Genomic DNA, 20,803 nt, shown 5'->3' with positions numbered 1-20,803 from the left:
TTTCTTTTGCTAACTTGTCAAAACTGAAATGTGTTGCAGCAGCCACAAAGGCTCCGGAGGCACAGAGGGGTGACGTTCCCCCGGCAGACTTCTGCAGGGCTGGTGACCTTCCAGCTTGCAGAACTCCTGTCCAGGAGAGGGGAGCCTAGGAGCCCTGGAAGACCAAGTCCTGAGTGAAGCTCACAAAAGCTCCTAGACTCTGCCCTCGCCAGAAGTGAYTGGGACCTTCAACTGTAGTAAGACTCCTGGGTTCACTAGTCCACTACTGAGAGATCCTAGGTTTTCTTAGAGTTTCTAGTATCCCTACAAAGGGATGGGAAAAGAACARGGATAAACTTCATAGCTTTGACCCTACAGGGAACCCTAATAGGTAGAGTGCCCTGAGAAGAGGGACTTCTCTTTTCTCGTGGTTCTCCGTGCTGTTTCATCCTAAGAAGCAGGCTTCTCTGAGAGCTGAGCAGCCCATGAACAAGCTGTCCCCAGRTAGGGCCTGGGCTCTGTGGGAATCCCCAGACCATAGATGCCTTCACGTACCTTGGAAGTTGCCGAGAGCAGAGTTATGAGGTTATTAAAAAAGCAAGCTCTTTTAAAAAGGCCACTATCACGAATTACATCAGTACAACTGCCCCTTTGAGGATGGGAATATGAGCTAGTTGTCTTCACAAGGTCTCTTCTTCACCAGTTTTCTGCTGCTGTAGCATATGATTATTGACAGTTTCACTAGGTCTCTGCCCATGGGAATGCCGGGTATTAGCTTTTCAGGGACATACTGGAGAAAGCAGCTCCTGATTGACARTGAAATTTCAATTAATAAATTTTGTTTTAGGTAATAATGAGAACAGAATTGATATTGTTAAATTKTTTGCTGAGCAAGATTCTTTAATTTATGTAGCCCTAGACCCGATCCTAGCCCTGCTTCCTTCATCAATTATATGACTGAGCTGAAATCTGCACAACCAGTGGAGTCAGACAGAGGTGCTTAGATGTGTGTTCAGAAGCCTTTCTCATACTAAGTGGTGTTATTCTACAAATACAACAAAAAATATGACACARAATTGATCATGGCAAAGATAAGGAAGAGCTACACTGATGCACTGGAAACAAGGGTTTAACTGCAGATCACACAGAGATACTTGAGCCAGCTTTAAATGGAGCAATGTAACTGTACCAATGTGGACTTCAGTATAGACTGCACAGCCAGGTATTTACCCAGCTTCAGAGGTGGACTTTACAAACCGTGCTGTTTTATTGTGGCTGTATTTAAYATGTCTGCAGGAAATCCAGACACTGGATCCAGACACTGTGTCTCCTCGGTACCAGAATCAGCCCGACTGTAGTAGCATGGAGTTCTGCATGGACAAATTTGTCTTGTGAGTGAGTATGTCTGCATTTTCTTAGGTTCTTTGTTAGGTTTTTGCAGTCAGTAGTAAGCCCATTGCTACCACAGCTGTATTATCCTTGGAATTCATGCCAGTGAATATAAAGCTACCAAGATGCAAATTCATTTTTGGATCATGTTTAGAAATGACTTAGAAAAGCTATGRAGTTGTGTATGATTCCCAAAATAGCTCTGTCTGCAGGTTAATAATTCATGAAACAATATGAGCTGCATAATATTCTCAGTCATAGCATAAATCCAGAGCAACTCCACTGAAATTTCTATAGGTAAGTTTTCACTCTATACTGAGGCTGAGATAAATAAGAACATAACTTACCTTCAAACCTGAATCTGAAAATGGTGTTTTTACATGGGGAGAAAATGAAGAACCTTTGGATAGACAAACATTGTGGCACTAGCTAGAGTGCTAGACAGTGCTAGAGGGAGTACTGACTCATGCTTGTGTTTTGCCTTTGGAAGTGCAAAACATTCCCATCAGTTTAAAAAGCAGCATAAACATATATACACTTATACTTTATGATTCAAAAATTGTGCATCATTTAATTAGGCAAAACCATGGTGTCTTGCTGATGTCTAGTATATAATATATAAACCATATGACATTCTATAGGTATGTCTGTACCTGTACATAGTTGCCATAGTCAGGCAGCACATATGACCCAGCAAACTTGCCAAAGACGCAGACTGAAGTCAGTGACCTGGCTGCCAAATAATATAAACTAGTGTCTACCCTCCTGTTGCATTTATCCCTGCAAGGATTCTGCATGAGCAGGAAGAACCAGTGCTTCATGTGTTTGCAAGATGGTTTGGTGTGATGCATTTTTTCACTTCACTGCATTTGGCTATGTTCACTAGCACAGYGGGAGTGGATCAGACCAAAGTAGGTAAGGAGGCCCCAACCTCTACAGCATGTGCAATTTGGGAGTTTTACCTTGAACTTCTGCAATGATTCAAATTTGTCTGGTCACTGGTCTGGATGCTTATGCCATCAGGAGCCCATTTGTGTATGTCCAGAAAAAGAGCTCTCCAGGGTTCAGTTCCTTCAAAGGGGATCTCTCGAGCACCCAGACTGCTCTCTAAACTGAACATAGATGGTCAGTGGGCAAGACTGGGCTGATCGCTTCAAAACTGCTCCAAATCGGAACAGTAATGCAGAAACAGCCCCAAATCCAGTTGCCAAGCGCTGTCTTAAAGTCCGCCTCCAAAACATCAGAAGATCTTCCAKCGTGCCGGGCCGCGGGGCTCTGAGGCCGGCGCGAGGGGTGTGGGGCGGCCGGGTGGGGAGGCAGGCAGCAGGCGGCAGCAGCTCTGCCCTGCGCCACTCCTCAGCCTTTTCCGTTTGTTGTTTTTCACAACCCTTAATTTTTTCAGGCAAAAAGAAGAAGAGAAAAAAACTTTTACTGCTATTTTAGTAAATGTTCGTTTCCAAAGAAGCGTTCTTGAGCAAATGATTGTGAACCCGATGAAACGTGTAGCAATAKTTTTAAGTTTTTCCATTAAAGGTATTAGGATTTTTGCATGATCATTATTAACTAAGAAAAAAAAAAGAAAATAAAACACGAACAATGAAATCCYGCTACAATATATCTAATTCACTATCAGCTAGGATCTGAAATGTAGTTTTGCTCAARAGATTTTACTCTTCATTGATGTTCAAAGTGATTTAAATTCCAAAGTGTTTTCAATATTTTCAGAATTGCTGAGTTTTCTGCTTAAAATTCCATTTTTATTTTCAGTAATCTTCAGTTTYATTACTTGTAGGGCTTCAAGCAGTTTACTCTGTATGCTGTAATAAGATTCCTAATCAGAGAACATATTGAGCAGRTGAACAGTATGCATTAGAATTGACAAGTTTCTTCTAAAGGAGTCGTCTTCTACAGATGTTGATACAAAGTGGATAGGCTTCAAGCTCTTACTCCTTTTTTTCTTGAATGATTTTATGTCCTGCACAATGGCATGTAATCGCATCTGTGATGACTAATTTGCCCCTAACCATACCTTAGAGGACTGAAGAACTACATAACAGGAGAGAGCCACATCACTGAAGTACTACTTCTCACTSGTATGTCCTCCGTAAAGAGTTGACTCCAGATCTTAAGAAACAGCCAACTTCCCTGAGATGTCTAGTGTCATCCTTCTACAAGTAAATTTTTACATCTAATTGGTATGTGGAAAGAAATGCAAATTCACAGCTGTCCAAAGGGAGACAATAGACAAATCCACTACCAAACAATGATAATAATAAAACAACAGTCCCACAGGTGTGCTAGGTGTTCACCCAAATTTAAATACTTATATATATATATATAAAAGAATCGTGTTAGGGCACAAAGATGATTAAAAGACTGGAGCATCTCACATGAGGAGAGGCTGAGGGAACTGTGATACTCAGTAACAGGACAAGAGGTAACGGGCACAAACTGAAACACAGGAAATTCCACTTGAATATATATATATATATATATATATGTATACATAAACAGCTTTTTGACTGTAAGGGTGGTTGTATGCTGGAACAAGTTGCCCAGAGGCGTTGTGAAGTCTCCATCCTTGGAGTTATTCAAAACTTGACTGGAGACAGTCCTGCTGTAGCTTACCCTGACCGAGTAGAGGGGTTGGATCAGATAGTCTCCAGAGGTCCCTTCTAACCTTAACYGTTTATYATTTTGTAAAATAATTTACTGTTGTTCAGGGGCACGTAAGAACGCGTCTAATTACCTCACTATACAGGTACTGAGAGTAGGGAAAAAAAGAAAACAACAGTTATTCTGTGTTGGAAAATCAATGCCATAAACCACAAATGAGCCACACTGCCAAAGCGCACCTGCAAAGAAGCAGTAGCCCCACATTCTGCAGTGTGGCTACAAACAAAAGAGAAATCCCCTTTTCTAAGTCACTTTGGGAACAATCTGATTATTAAAGCAATTTCAAGGAGTCATCTAAAATACTTTTAGTATAARTGGATAAAGAAAAATAGCATCAAAATAGGAAGCTAGTACAAGTTTAATCTTAGTAAGTTATCCGTCTTCTCAGCTGTAGTATAGTTAAAACAGTACAGATATATGAAAGAAGTCTTTTCCTCAGCTGCTGATAGAAAACCAGGTCTTTCACACAATGCAGTTTTTAATCGTGTTACAGCTGAGCTGAAGGAATGCACATACCGTGGGTTGAACGGTGGTGCAGATGCAAGCGGTATGCACATCAACACGACACTGCACTGGAGCCAATAGGCTTTGTTGGGAAATACGGCTCATCCTTGCATGGTTCTTTACTGACACTGTTYACATTGTTTCCGTAACCCAGTGTAATTTCACAGCACAGCGTGCTGTGTCATATCGGTGTGCTAATTTGCTCAGCACTGGCTCAGAGGGCCGCACACAGCTCTGCAGACGTCCTCTGTGTTGCAACTGTTTCCTCTAAGTGAGCTATATCTGTCCTTCAGACTCCCATACTCTGCCCATTCCGGGATTTTTCAGTTGAAGTGTATTGTGGATTAATGTGGACACTAAGAGGGTGCTTGTAGTTAGACGTGGTCAGAAATCTCACCACTTTGAAATGTATTTTGTCACAATTTAGAATAAAACTGGTTGAAAAGTTCCCTAGGAAATAGAAAATTTATAACATTTTCATTTGAGAAACAAGAATTCATGGCCTTTCTAAAAAGAATTAAGTTCTCCTAGAGCAGTGCAGCCTTATATCCCACAAGGTCCTTGGATTCTTCAAATCACCAAGACAACGAAGAGCTTACCACACAGGAGTAGATCCTACTGAGTGGAAAACTGGCAGCTGACCTGCCTGGTCAAGAARTATCAAATGTTATCTGTGTCCCATTTTAAGGCTTGTTGAGATAAGCTTTCATGAAATGTCTCACTCTTAATAAGCCATCAACTTTTGACAGAAACATTCCRTCAGAATGGAGCTTCCAAAGAGATGCATTCATAGCTGGATGACACAACGATAAGTCTTGGCTACACTAGGTGATCAGTATTAGTTAAGTATTACAAGTCTCAGGCTTCTAGAATAACAATATTTGGGTCACCTTCTGCTCTCATAATTGCTGATTGTACTTCTTCCAGCAATACCACATGTGAGCACTAACAGCACAGCACAGAGTCCTTGATAATGTATCCATGGTGGCATAGAGRGAGTCTCTTGGACAGAGATTTTGGTGTTCTACTTTGAATGGTTATTACACAGTTAAATGTAGATTACCAAGATACCCAGAAATTTTCCTCATCAAGCTACCTTAACACAGACTTTGGCTTGTGCCAAGGGTCTTTACGTCAAGGTAGTGGAAAACAGGAGTTCTGACTGTGCTGCAAATGATGAGAAAAAGTTTCTCTTGAGCAAGTCCAGTATTAGGTACTGAAAGTACCTGTTTTCTTTACAAGCCTTAATACAGAGAGCACTGTGCTGACAGAGGAGTTCGTCCTTGAGGTATATCATACTAAAGTAAATTTAAGCTATTGTGAACAGTGGAGCCGGATCCCTGCACATCTTTTAAATAAATCTCATTTAGTGCAAGAGATTCCTGACTGGTCCGTGTGAACTAATGTATTTTCACATAGTATTTCTAATGGCTAGAGGGCAACTTCTAACCTAACCACTTATCTCTCTTTCTCATTACAAGAGTAGTTAAAACATCACTTACTTGTAAAACTGTTCCACATTTACCCATTATAAGATGTTTTGAGTTTTGTATATTTGCCAATTTTTACCTGTTTGGATTGATAAATAATCAAGGTGTTTGTCTCTGGGGAAAAAAAAAAAAAAAAAAAAAAAAAAAAAAAGGTGTAGATGCCATATAAAAAGTTATATACTACAGTCAAAGAATGTGATAAAATGAATTTACATAAGCTGTCTCAATTCTGGCATTTCATACGTCCTGAAAGCTTGATTTTGCAGCCTTAATAAAAGCTTTAGGTTTTTTAAACACCTGTATGTTAAATATTTGGTATAAAATAGATCACTGGCAGATTATCACCTATCAAACTCCATGGCCCCAGCAAAAGTAAACATATGTAAGTATGGTATATGTTCAACTAAAATGCACCACCTACTCTTAGAACATCGAAGAGACCTAGGAAATTGAGATAGTGGCTAAGRAAAATATTTTTAAAAGCTAATACAAGTGAAAAATGAGAAAAAAAGTCCTAGACCCACTGAAGTCAATTGTAAAACACCCAGAGCTGYAAATGATGTCAGGATTTCATGCAGAAAACCAAAGAGGAAAAAAATCCTGAAAACCTGGAGCTAGCTGGATACAACACTGAATTCTTCATCTTTTGAAGTTTTCAAATCACAGCACAATACAATGTTTTTCTAAAACAAAAAATATTGCTTAGTGAGAGTATTTGTGTAGAGTTTTTAGGCTTGTGTTATAAAAAAAGGTCAGACTAAGAGATCTAGCATTCACTTCTAAACCTTCTGAACCAGAACTTGTCAGAGTGGAGATAGGAAGAGATGGTCAAGTTTATACTTTTTTTTTTTTTTTTTTTTTTTAGTTGCTGGATTCTGTTGAAACAAAGAAGTAAACTTACATATTTAACATTTTGAAAAGCTTTTGGCAAAGTTTCCTCTTTATCAATTTATGTTTAAGGATCAGAAACAACAAACATTGCCCAAAAACAAGGAGATRAAGCCAAACCAAGGAAAGTGCTGGCTGCAAAAATTTCCAGTGAATGTTCCACACTAGAACATATCAGTTATGAACCTGGTAACATTTGTTTCTGTATTGCTTGAGAGAAATGTACATTTTTTTTTTTAAACAAACCCTGCATACAAATGTATCACCATTCAGCTTTTGATTTTTTTCAGGGAGAAATTGGGAAAAAACCTCAAGCCATAAAAATTACTCTGACCGCTTTTTCCTTTCTTTTAGTTCATCAGAATTTCTAGTTTTCCGGACTAACAAGGAGAGAAACRGCATGAGAGTGTCAGGATGGAGCACTTAAGAGATTCTTGTTCTATATTTTGGTTGACCTAACTGATGAAGGAGGATTTTCATATACAGGAGAATGTTTTTTTGGACATACTAAAACAAGTGCATGGCTTTGAATAGCTTCTGCAAAGACAGRCAACTTTGTACCAGCTGACAATTTAGATCTATACATTTCTGTATGCAAGCATAGAATTAAAACAAGCAAAAGAAGAAGTGAGGGTTTTTGCTTTTTTATTTGGGAAAGACTAATTTAAGACTGTTTAAGCCACTAAATACTGTAGACTTGATCCTCATTTACCCCACRTGAAGGAGCTTTAGTACAGACGTGAATCAGGTCCTCTGTGTGTTTCCCAAACTATTATAAATCCTATAGCAATGAATAGATTCTGTATCAACTTGTCTTGGTGCCTTTCAATCAATAAGAAGAATTCAGTTTTCTCCTTAAGAAAGCAACTATRCTTTGACTTTGTAAGAGGAAAGCAAATTAACTTCCTTGGTTACTAGTGCAGGATTCGGCACAGTAACTCACAAAGTGCAATCCAATAATGCCCCAGTGTCTGGTGGTCTCTCAAGCACCCTTTGTAAACAGTTTATATTGATCTTTGCTCCAAGCTGTGAGATGTTTATAGGTCCTTTTTCAACATGGCTATTTACCCACCAAAAAGACCCAAGACCTTATTTTGGTAATCCTAAAAATAGACCAGCATCAATTACAAAGACTTTTCCTCAACAATGTAGTTTTAGAATAAATTTAAATTCTAAAATTTTGGCAAGCCAAAAACATTATCAGTCAAACTGGAARTGTTTCAAACATGGATTGATCAAGACCCAGCTGAGTTTATTCCGCCCAAGATAAATTTTCATCAGATAGTCCAAGAAGAGTGTTTGTTTTAGCCTCTATTTCTAGAAATAATATTAACCTGGCAATAATACTRTTTCTATAAAGCAAGAGGCCTTTGAGCAGGCTAAATATCTGTATCTTTCTTCTCATGTACTACACTAGTTTCACTTACATCCTGTGTTTGCTCAGTATTTTCAGGAGCTTTGTTACAGTTTCTGTGCTGCGGTTAAATCGTCTGTCCTGCTCTCCGAGGTACTCCAATAGCCAGAGTTTCTGAGAATGTCGCAGGCTAAATAGAGCACACACGTTCACATAACATCTGTGACCTACGGGAGTATTGCCATCCCTGTTCTTCACCCATAAGGATCTCATTCATATATACTTGAGGTCTAGATTTCCAGGGGTTTAAGCATGTTAATATAGCCAATGGGACCCAAATATTTCTAATAMTCTGAGTTGACATTGAGCTTTTTAACATTTTTAGTTGCCTTTAAATTCCATTATGAACCTGGTTACAAACGCCCACTGGCAGACTTGGAACCCTAGTTCAGTTCTTCTAAACCTTAGTTTAGCCCTGTAACCTCACTTTACRTGGCTTTATTACCAATCTTCTATCCTTTCAGAGAAAGGGATGACTTCTAGAAGTGTTTGAGACAGATACGTGAGAGAATGAGAGAATGAGATACCCAGAGTTACAACAGCAAAAACAGTCTGTAAGTATGTAACAGAGATTAAATCCATGGAAATTTTCACTTTTAGAGGAAGAGGATTAGAGTTTAGAATTAGGATTAGAGTTTAGAATTAGATTTTCATTTCATATGACCCTTATAGAAGAAAAGTGATACATAGTCCTGTCAAGAAAGATTATCTTCAGTTTATGAGATAAGAAAATACTCACTGAGTTGCAAATGTTTAAGACTCTTCTGGAGTATGTGCATGTAAACATTCCTTCACATACCGGTATCATAAGGAAAGGAATTCTCTCTGCATATGAAAGGAGAAGAAAATTTAATATGGAAAAAATGATGGCTAAAGATGCTCAGCAATTACCTTTACAACATTCTACCACCAAAGTGTTGAGTTTGCTCTTCACAGTCTTCATAAAGATCAAATCAAATACGTATCACGTAAGTGAAAATACTGTTTCAAAAATCAGTGCATGCCAATTGCKGAATATACATGGAATATATATGTACATTTATATGTTCCAGGTTCACTTGCAATGTATACTTTTCCATTTGTCTCTCTACCCAGCTGTCAACTCAAGCTCTATTTTTTTCAGCCAAGGAAAAGGTAAGGCAGTGAATAGTTTTAMGAAAATATTTGCTCCCACATGCTTTGCTTCCAGATTTTAAACTGAACATTATCTCTGAATCAGATCTACATCCAGATCCTCCCAGACCAGCTGTGTCTAGAGTTTGTTGATTCTTTCTGTGCAACATCTCTAAATAGCTKCCCTCTTTCCATATGCCAAAGCTTGAAGCAAAACTCTCATTTCATATCCTTACCCTTGGTCTCCAGATGTGGTCTTTCCCCTCTCATGCATTCATGTTCTTGCTCTGAAGGTTATTTTCCCAGCACAGTGCTTTTATCATATCACTCTACCTCTTTGCGTTCCTTAGTTGGCTCTGGCTTCCCATTTGTATCAAACACAAGCTGCTCATCTTCACTTTTAGGTCACTCCACAGACTCTGCACTCTACGTAACCTCTATTTCACTATCTACTCACCAGCTCTCATCCCTAATTGCATTATGATGCCAGCCTCCTTACCTGTTCTTTAAAATTTACAAGAACCTTTGCATTTTCTCCTTCACACCTGAAAGGTCTACAAAGCTCCTTCAAAAGAGTTTTTGAAATCCAAGTGCAGTGTAGTACCTGTTCTCACTACTATATTACTACTGTGGCCAGCACCTTAAAAGGCATTATCTCTGTCAGCTGGAGATAACCTAAATGCTCCTGCAAAGGGACATCCTTTGAAAGTGAGCAAAAATAACACTGAAGAGTGAGATGTGAAGTGTACATAAACAATCTGAGCTATGTTCAGAGATAAAGTGAGCAATGAGATTAGCATCACTGAAGCAAAAAGGGAGCAGAAACAGAAACAGAAACCTCAGCAAGAAAGGCTAGAACATAAACACCAAATTTCTTCCAKCTGCCTTCAAAGTTTCTGAAAAGTAACATTTTATAACCGAGTTCAGTTCGGGTAAAGGGACTACTCGTGCAYAGGGTTAGGTGCTATGAAGAATGAGGCACGGGTACCAAAGTATGGACAGGAGTAAGAAGATATGCTCAACTGTTCATGAAAGAGCTCAAGAGCACCACACAAAATGATAAATCATGTAATTTTCTGCCAACAGTCACAAACCTTTATGTGCTGAAAGGCAGCCTCTTCTCCTTACTACATTTGCCAGCATCAGTGTAACCCTAGATAAGGATAACCTGAACTTATCCACAGCTAGTCTCTTACTGCCCTTTAAATAGCTCTAACTCCTTTATGTGGTGCATTAGAACGAAATAYATCTGCAGCCTTTCCAGTGTCTCTTCCCATTGGTCAATAAATTAAAGCACAATTGGCATCCGTTCCTAGGATAGCAGCCTGTAATCTCTCTTATCCACCAAAGGCTTCAGTGTAAGAAGCCATCCATCTCTGCCCAACAAAGAATAGGAGAAGAAAAAAGGAAAAAAGGAAAAGGGAGAAAAGGGGAAAGGGGAAAAAAGGAAAAGGGGAAAAGGGGGGAAAAAGGGAAAAGGAGGAAAAAGGGAAAAAGGAAAAAAGGAAAAAAAGGAAAAAAAGGAAAGGGAAAAAAGATCTTTTATTTCTATTTTTTTATTTCTATTTTGACATTAATGATGTCAACCATTTTTGATCGACAATGTTGTTTTAGGAGAAACAGATAAACCTTCTAAATCATAAGCTCTTTCCTTTCATTAAACGTATTTGCACTGTATTTTGGTGGAGACAAACCRGATTTGCTCTCTTTTGTTTATCTTAGAGCCTCTAAACACAGTCAGAGATGTAGCATTGTCCAAGCACACTAGTGATTTAGGATGCCACCTGGGAAGAAGGAAAAAAAAAAAAAAAAGTAGTATGAAAAAGAGGTAAGTGAATAAAGCAATACAACATGTTCACAACTGCTACCACAATCACATATCAAACAGTGTGTATGCATAATCTACCGGTCTAAATGTGAGTATGGGACAGCACTTCCAAGACTGCTTTGCTGAAGTACAGCCATAAACCAAAACACAGCCCTGTTCCCAGAAACCTTGGACAAAATTGTTAAAGAGCTTGAAGCTGTTTTTTAAGTCTATTTGAGAAAATAATCTGCTTACTTTCAGAGAAACATTRTCAGCCAAAGGATTTATCACAATTTTAAAGCAGGAGGAACTGTTTTCCCAAAGGTAAGCTACATTCTATGAAGCATCTTCTGTGAAAATTTTACTCCAAAACCAGAGCCACATTCTCCCCTACTGTGTGCTTCAAGAAATTTACTGAAGTAAATAGTACATAGGAACTCTCAGGCGCAGGAAAATTAAAGTTTGATAAAGAATGTGATTCTGGCTGGAATGTTTAAGCTGTTGAATGGTTTTAACTTGTGCTGCTGGGCCAAAGCTTGCTTTGCCTTATTCTCAGGAAAAGCTCCATTAYGGTCAGCAGATGGTTGTGTCACGAGTCAAAAATGCAATTGACAACTGGACACTCAAGCTATCACAGCAGGAAAATATGACATCAYTTGAAATATTAATTGTAGTCACATTCTAAAAATGAAATGAACTGTATATTGCAACCATGCAATGTRAAAACTTGGGTTATTCTCTTGCAGGACTCAAATGGAAGAGGAAGTAAGAAGCCACTTCCTCCATACTAAAATTAAAAAATGCTACCAAAAGAAACATAAGGCTGTTGTAAAGTTCCTCTTTTATGTATTATTGGTTCTATTAAATTCAAAGAGAGATGATATTCAACATTTTTTTTTTATGGAAAACTTTACCATCAACATCATCTGGAAAACACTGTTAGCTCACTACATCTATCTCACTGAACCACTCACTGTCTTGTGCTCTTGTGAATCATGTAAGRTATTAGTCTTGAGCAAAAGCGATGCAACTGGCCACAGGCAGGGTGATATAATTCCCAGCAAAATGGARTGAGAGTCTCACCCAGACTCCCATCTGGCTCCCAGTCATTCGGGTGCAGTCCAGCACCAAGCCTAGGTCATGGAGGGCTGCAGATTTAGAGAGGATGGAACGGTCAAGCTCTGCAAATTCTTCAYAGTAATATTCAGAGTTTAGGTTACCTGACCAGGGTATGCACTACCCTTCATATAATCTACACTATAAAGGCAGAATTTTACGTACTCAGGTGAAATAAAAAGGTCCCCAGGAATCTTATAACATACTCATCTATCAGTAGCAGTGTGAAACATAAAGCAGCRTCTAGAAGCATGAGCTAAGACAACAGCCACAGTGTGTTAATCTCTAACAAGCAACTGTTTCTTTAGCATTCAACGTACAGGACTGTGGTATRGTGGAAATCTATGAACCTTTATTGGTCTAAGGATTGTTCTCTCTTAAACAAATCTAAAATACTGTTCAGAGGTGGCAAAGAAAGGACACCCAAGCCATATAGCAAAATCCTTTGCCTCAGTTTTTTGCATTACATTTACTTTTTTCTGTAGACTTAACACACACTGCTATTACATTGCTTGGTCTGGTTCACTGGGACCTACCAGAAAGGACYGTCTGCACCCAAATGCCAAAATATTGGCATTCATTTCAAAATACAATGTATTCTTCTACTAATGGAGAACTGGCAATAGACATATGGTTTTTGCATTTTTCTATAAATATTTATGCTAAGGCATCATGAAACACATTTCTAATATTGAGTAATTTTAAAATATATTAAAAACCAATAGAATGGGTAGAGGGTTTTAAATAAGTTTGTCTAKCATGGTACCAGCTTTAACATGCTTTTCAGTATTTTATAGCACATAAGAATGTAAACATTTAAACATTTCACAGGTTCAAAAAATAAATGTAAAGTTACAATTCTCTCTATTTATAATGTGCTGCCCCTAATTGTAGAYATGCTAGGAAAAGGTTAGCCATTTAAATATTATATATTTCAAATAGTACTTTAACACAGATGTTCCCTTGACTATGTTATAAAGGTTGAAGCAATGGAAAGAAGAAAAAGCAAATAGCAAAGYCCCCAGAGCAACACATGTTGCGGGAAGGAGCAATTATAATTTTGCTGCATTTGTACTTTTTTCTGTTCCTATGGCTTTTCTTCATATATTTGAGTCTCTCCTCACAGGAATATTTAAATTCTCCCTTTGTTGGCTCCTGTGTGTGGTACATAGTAAGACAGATCTGTCTGCAAAATAAAAGAAAGATGAGTACAGCTCTAGCATAAAGAAGGATACTTGGCTGCAGTTACCCTCCCCAGAACTGCACAGTTTCCACCAGCCTCTCTATTSAATGAATGGGGGTTTCGGTCCTCCAACTTGTCTTCAACCAAGCCTGCTAGCTGTAAAATTCTGTAGGAAAATTATTAAATTCTGAAGAGTACGGTTATACAATATGCAGTTAATATCCACTGTAAGTAACAGCTGTTTGTCCTCGGTAGACCTGCCTATTGCTTATCAGCTGTTCCAAGGAATCAAAGAAATCCAGGCAAAGGAAGGCAGACTGCAGGAAGTATTTGTCTTTCAGTGCTATTCACCAAATAAACTTAATCTGTATAGGACATTGGAAAAAAATCCCTCTCTCAATAAGCAGCAATAACCTAGAGGATATGATCAGTAGGTCTGCTGGGCTCAGCACTCAAGCTGTACTCAGATATCCCCATGGACTTCCAGGGTGCTGCTTTTCTTCTGTAAACGTGAGATAACATAGCGAGTTTCTCTCTTCCTTTTTGAAAAATGGCATGCAGTGATCTTAACACACCCACCCACTCGCCTCCACGTAAGCAGTCAGTGAGTAGGTTGCACAGGCAATCACAACGATACTCACTGTTCTAATTTTATACATCATGAAAACCAAAGAAACTGCTGATAGTACTTACTTTTTGAGTATCAGAATTGGTATCTGTGTGAGCACTCACTGGGGAAGCTCACACTTCTCAAACATACAGACTTAGACATCACTCCACTACTGTGCCCCACATATCTTCAGGCCTTATCTACGGTTTTTACAGACAAGCCAAAAGGTTTTTGGGGGGAGGTAGGGGGTACGTGAACCTGACCCTGGAAAACAAGACTAGAAGATGACGTACGGCTGTGCGCTGTTCCAGTTCAAGCCCTAAGCAAGAAAAGAGCCCTGTGGGAAACCCCATTTCTGTACCATCCCTGTCKGTGACCATCTGTCCTCCAGTCATCAAAGTGGCACAGGTTCTCAGAGCGTCACCGGACTTGGGTGTTCAAGTAACAGCACSAGCCGAAGCTCCCTTACCCCAGTTTGGCTAGCCAGAATACTGAGCCCTTTCTAGATGCCAGGCTAAATGTACAGATACCTGTCAGACAGCTACCAAGAGGCGTTACTGCAGCCCATCCTACTGGAAACAATCCATTAACCAAATCAAATCACCTGCTAATTTCGTATGCCTGAGAGAGCCCCCCTTCGCAGGGGAGGGCAAGAAGATGACACTCTACCAGTTCTCCCCATCTGCTTCCAGGTTTAGTTCAAGTGCCYGAAGTGAGCTCAGCTCTCTAGCTCCTCATGAGCAGTAAACCTCTCTTAGGAGAACCTAAAACCTTCTTCTGCAAGAACTATCAGGCTCCTCAGCTGTAGAAAAACAGTTACGAAGATTATTTCTGAAAGTTTCCACCAGTTCCTCACACAGAGTGCTTTTGCTGATGGGAAATAAGTGATTGTGCAAAACCCCGACTTCTCACTTTGTGTTAGGAAAGGAAGAGCAGCTAGTTAACAGCACCACTTGCTTCATACCACCTCTCTGCCCACACACGGTGCGACCCRCCAAACGTTACACAGTGTGGCTCCAAGTGACTGCCATATTTGCTATAAACAGCAGAAATTTGTAGCCTTATGTTGGCATGCCTGGTTGCAGAAAATCAAATGCATATGCAAAAAGAATATAACCTATTATTTGGATTTAAAGCAAAGGGGCAGATATCATCAGATACTGCACGATTTTTCTGGTACAAGATGACTCTCCACTGCACTTTTTAATTTGTACGGCTATTTAAACCACTGTATCTATAAATTAATCCTAAATGAGGGAAAATTGCTCATTGGGATGAGTCTTCAGGAAATGTTACAGATGTTTTCATAGCGTAAATATAACACCGATAATGTTAACATATGCTAAATCCTCTTTTCWTTTTATCTGTAAGGTAAGTTTTGAATTACCCGTGGAGAGGGAAAGAAGAGTAAATATTACTCAGATTTTGGGGATACTTTCTTACAAGCAAAAAAATATTTAAAATTATTTCCATAAATCTTTCTGTAAAAAAAATGTGAAAATGATTGGGGGGGAGGGATATGGGTTTACTCTGAATCCTGAATTACAGGAAAAAAAAGTGAAATCTCAAAATTATGACTTTTCAATCATTTTACATAAGAGTTACAATTCCTCAGAATAAAAAATCCTAGGCCTGTTTACATACCATTATATACTCAAAATAAGACCGTAACTGATTCACAGGTTTTCCATGGGCCTTCAGGCAACAGAGTAAATTTTACTGTTCATGTTTATGTAACCAAACATTTAATATGGAGCAAGTACAGGAGAAAGTTTAGCAATGGTATGATCAGACAACCAGCATCAGAACTGGCTCTCACGCAAATTCACATAGGTTGATCTTTGGATGAAAGAAATTTTAAATGATCGTTCTATCTGTGTAAATCATGCTTACAACATTTCAAAAAGTCAGAGAAAATAGTGGRTAGGGAAAGAAATCCAACAGGAAAGAAGTGATGCAGGAAAGAGTTGACATGCTTGAAACGAGTAAAATGCATCATTAATTTAATTCTGTGAAGAGAGCTGGATAATTCAATCTTCTTTTATCTTCAGATGCCATTTATATTTGCTTCAGTAAGAAGCTCCAAAACTTTGTCCCTACCATACTTAGTTTATCATACATGTGAAATCAAACATACAACATTGATAAAATCAAATGTCCAATTTAAAATGAAGCCTCTCATTAAKCTAACCTTTGTAAGCATTGCCCTGAGCAATAAAAAAGCTTATCTTGTAAAGCTAAAGAAATAATGTTAATAATAAATGCTGACATTTTCAAACAAAGACCCTCAAGTTACAATATTCTAGTTAATAACAAGTACCATTGTGAATAAGTTTGATGAGATTTCAGTTTCCCATTTCATATTTAAAGGCATCTTTACAAGGATGAAGATGAATTCCTTTTATCGTAAGATTAATAAAGCTAATTAAMAAGATATGGTAGTCAGACTTTTCCTACCACAGCTGGAATATTTGTTAGGTGCTCAGTAAAAGGAGRACCTAGGGAACCCATTGAACCCAGGGAATGTGGCTTCCTCAGGCATCCCTGGGCTTCGAATCAAGCCCTTTCAAATGTTAACTGTATTTCCAGCATAAAACCTGAATATGTAAATTGTTGTCTGAACGTATTTTGTACATGTAAAACGTAGCTGCTGACTAATCTGATGCCCTATTGTATACAAAGAAAAATTTAAAAAAATGTGGAAATCAGTCTTCAAATCATCCAGKTGGACAGACCTCTAGTAACTAAGCTATGATCATAAAATTTCAAAACTATTTCCGCCCTGAATTCCTGCAGTTAAAAGTGTGAATKTTGCAGCTTCGCTGTTAATGTTTTCAGCTAAGCTTAGAACCTCTTCTGTTTTCTCATCCAAGCTGAGGTTTTTCTTCAGCTTTTCGTTTTCTACTCTAAGAACCAATGCATACCAGYTTTCCTATAAATAAGAAAGGAGAAAGACTTCTATTTTGAATTTTATGTAACCAAAAGATGTCATTTTCATTGTCTTATAAAAACAAACTTGCAGAATAGCACTCCTACCTCTAAATGTTTTCTTGTMTTTTGTGCTCTTTCTTCCAAGATAATTCCCTACGCCCTAGGGAACTAATTCCCTATGAGTCACCTTGATACCACTAATTGCATCTCATATCAAGGTTTCCTGATAAAGCAGTGTCTCTGAAAAGGGATTTCTCGGGTTTTTCTGGTGTACTGTTCCCTACATTAAGGCAAGCTATTCTGTCCCTTAACAAATTAAAAACCACATTTGGAAATCAAAAGGATGGAAGGATGGTTGGACAGGAGATTGATCTGGCCAAAWATCTGTTCTTCTGCACCTTGAGTTTGGTCATCTTTTTTTTTATTATTATTTTTTTTATTTATTTTATGGGTAGATTTTTATGATTTACTTGTTACTAACTTCTGAATTTAATGCAGTTGTATTTACATTTCTTTTACTGTCATTTTTCAAAAACTATTTCTGCTCATTTCTTACATATACACTCTCAAATGAAGCTTCTCATCTTTATCCTAGAAAGTCTTACAGTTTATCTTTCTTCCATACTATTGTAAGATCACATAAGAACATAAAAAGYTATTAGAACTAGTTCTTATTTGAAGAAGACAATAGCATAAAACCTGTAATTGCTACCCACYTATCTCTATACTTTCTGCTTTCAGCCCTATCATCAAGAAAGATGCCAAATAGAGAGAKAAAGTGTTCCAGTATGCCCTGGCATCATATTCTGATGTGTTGATGTGTTTCACTTTGCACAAGTTGCAACCTGCTCAAGGTTTTCTGGAAAAAAAAAAGACAAAAAGAAAACAACAGTGCATCTGTGAAATAAATTACCTGGTATACCCACAAGATCTGCAAATCACCTTGCCAAAGACTTCCACAGTGTGTGGAGAGGGCTACCTAAAGTACATGATCATTTAGAAATTGCCTGCCTTAAATTAAAACAGTATTTTTTGTACTGTTTTTGTAGTGTGTATCTACGCCTTAGACCTCTACGCTCAAAAGCTCCATTCTTTCATCATCATAAAAGCCGTTTTATTTAAACAATAACAAAACCCTCCTTTCAGTCGTAGYGTGCATTTTGGTATCACAAAATATCTAACGCATCAGCGGATCTGGGGTTTTCTCTTTTCTCTGCTGGCCGGTGCCACAGCGGCTTTGCAGCGTTACGTGACTCTCTAGCCTTTCTGCTCGCATCCACAAGGCCTGYGGGCTGATCCTGCACTGCCCTGGGCACATGAGCTCCTAGCCCGTGCAGTGGGAGTTCACCCACCTCACATTTAGCTTGTAGGGAAACAAAGCTCAGCCTCTACAGGTCTCACCGCTGTCGGTGCATAAAGTGACRTCAGTGAAAAGTTAAGGGAGTGTATGTATATTAAAATACCACTTTTATTTTTGCCAGTGGTTTCCCAAAACTAAAAATGTTTCTCTTTGTTCCATTCCAAAACAGATGTTTTTGCTTAACTCCAAATTATCTGCTGCTTTATAGAAATGTGCACTGCAATGAAATGCAATCCACAAGGACTGTGGAGTTTAATACAAGGGCCAGAGCTGAGGGTACATAATGGCAGCATTCATGGCTGCAATGTTATCTACCCAGTGGTCTACTCTCCAGAGATAAGAAAAGGAAAGGAACAATTTGTAACCGCATATATTAGATCTTGAGTCATGCAACTGCCATGAAACACACAATGGTTAGGTGGGTGTGGAGTATGTCTCTTTTTTTTCCATTTGAAAACAAAAAGTTTTGGGATAAGAGGAGGAGAATGGGCAACTGGGATTCAGGRGAATGATTCTGCTATACATTCATTTTAGTTGAGAAAGGAGAAAACAAATTAGGAAGCATTATGTGTTTCCACCTGCTTTTGCTGCAAACTTTGTCTCTCACTAACATTAGGACACACATCATTAATCAAATCCATATGTGCTGCAGCACCTCCCTCACCACATTTCTTCCCTATGAATACATGACAGCCTCCACCCATCCCACTGGAACACAAGGCTCATGCTCCTGAATATAACCCAAAAACTCGTCAGATAGCAGTCAAGATCATCTGGGATTTCTGGGATTTTCTGTTTTCTAGAGATGTGCCCTGCTCACCTCCACGGTTTCTCCCAGAGAGAACGATACCCAGCTGCTACAGCCAGGTACAGGAAGAGCAGGAGGCAACTGTCAYTCAGCTTCTTCAGCTGTGTTTCAGACTAACTCAAGGGAGAAGGAATGAACAAATGTTAGATACAGAGTAAACAAAGGCTCGGGTGTACAAGCAGAATAGATGTTTTCTACATTGTGATAACAATTATCTTGGTTGTGTTTTGACGACAACAAAACAAGTGCAAAATTACTAATACCACAAGGGTGTGGGCATGTTACTGGTAGGTCACATATAGAAGAGAATAATACTTTTTGATAACAAAACAAAAAATATTCTTCTAAGAAATGTGAAGTGTACACTGCAAATCACTAATTTCAAATTTGATTTGGGGATTATTTAAAACAAAGTACTTAATTTGTAGTTGACATTTTGAAATTATTACTTCTGTGGGCACCATAATGATCCCTAAAATGAAAAAAGAACAATTGCAAAGAAAGTTACCTAAAAGAATATGCATTATCCATGGAATTTTAAACTCCCAAGCCACTAAACCAGTAACTGTTTATTAAGTGTTTGGAAGATTTTTTTTTCAAATGCTAACAGTTTTGCCAAGTCTGGATGAATTTTCACGTGCATGGCCAAAGATGCAGTTCTGACATCAGCAAAATCTCATCAATTTTAGCCAGCTTCTCAATGAAGTAATTTGGTATTTTTTTAAAATAGCACAAGCAAAACAAYGTACTATTCCCTAAATGCATTATTAAATATGGCTGAACTGTCTCAGCTGGAATTTTTCAAAGCAATTACCCTTTAAAGCATTGACACATATTTGCACAGTGCAAACTGTGCTGGTAATKTAAAATGCTACCACCCTTCTGCTGCAATTATTGCATTTCCAACAGTGTTGAAGGAATAGAACATGTGATTTCTCAGCTGCTTTGGAGCTAAATCTGGTGTTTTAATATAAAATGGCTGTAAACATGAGATTAAGCTAAACTGCCCGACTTCTTTTCCAAAACGACTTTGAAGTAATAGAAGTTGAAGATGGTGACATCTTCAGTGAGAGTCACTATACTTCACTGTCAGTGYCTGAGAGCTCGAAGAAAGTTTCAGCTAAAAGCTTTGGTTTGGCCGTTACGGCCGACAAAAACGGGGCTCAGAGGGCAGCAGAAGCTGGGTCTATTTGCAGTCCTCCTATACGCTTAGGATCCCATCGTTTCAGCTTGATGACATTAGCTCAACCAAGAGCCACGCTGAATTTCCTAATTCAAAGCTGCCTTCTAACGCTAAAAAATTATTGCTGCTCAGCGAATACAATTTAAGTAGACTTCACGGCGGCGATTCGCGACGCTGCGAAGTGGTACCAGAACACCACAAAAAGCAGTTTGCTGCCTGGAAGCGGGGACGGCAGCAAACAGAGAGGCTGACGAGCTCCCGGAGCGCGGAGGGGAAGGAGTCACGTCTCTGTCCGCGCCCGAGGAGTAGCCCGCGGCGCCCGGCAGCGGCGGCAGCTTCCGCCGGGGAGCGG

General features: G+C 38.8%; 1 long non-coding RNA gene across 1 annotated transcript; it reads left to right on the top strand.

Annotated features, from left to right (window-relative positions):
* LOC146588244 (uncharacterized) lies at window positions 1-7,553 on the top strand. Its single transcript, XR_014897457.1, has 3 exons — window positions 1-236; window positions 1,276-1,370; window positions 7,281-7,553. It is a non-coding gene; the product is annotated as an uncharacterized LOC146588244 (long non-coding RNA).
* The last annotated feature ends 13,250 nt before the right edge of the window (window positions 7,554-20,803 follow it).

This window comes from Rhea americana, unplaced genomic scaffold (assembly GCF_003343005.1).
Source record: "Rhea americana isolate MKP2758 unplaced genomic scaffold, rheAme1 scaffold_53, whole genome shotgun sequence".
Lineage (NCBI taxonomy): Eukaryota > Metazoa > Chordata > Aves > Rheiformes > Rheidae > Rhea > Rhea americana.
Note: the sequence above shows the minus strand (reverse complement) of the source record. Positions and strands in the feature narration are given on the sequence as shown.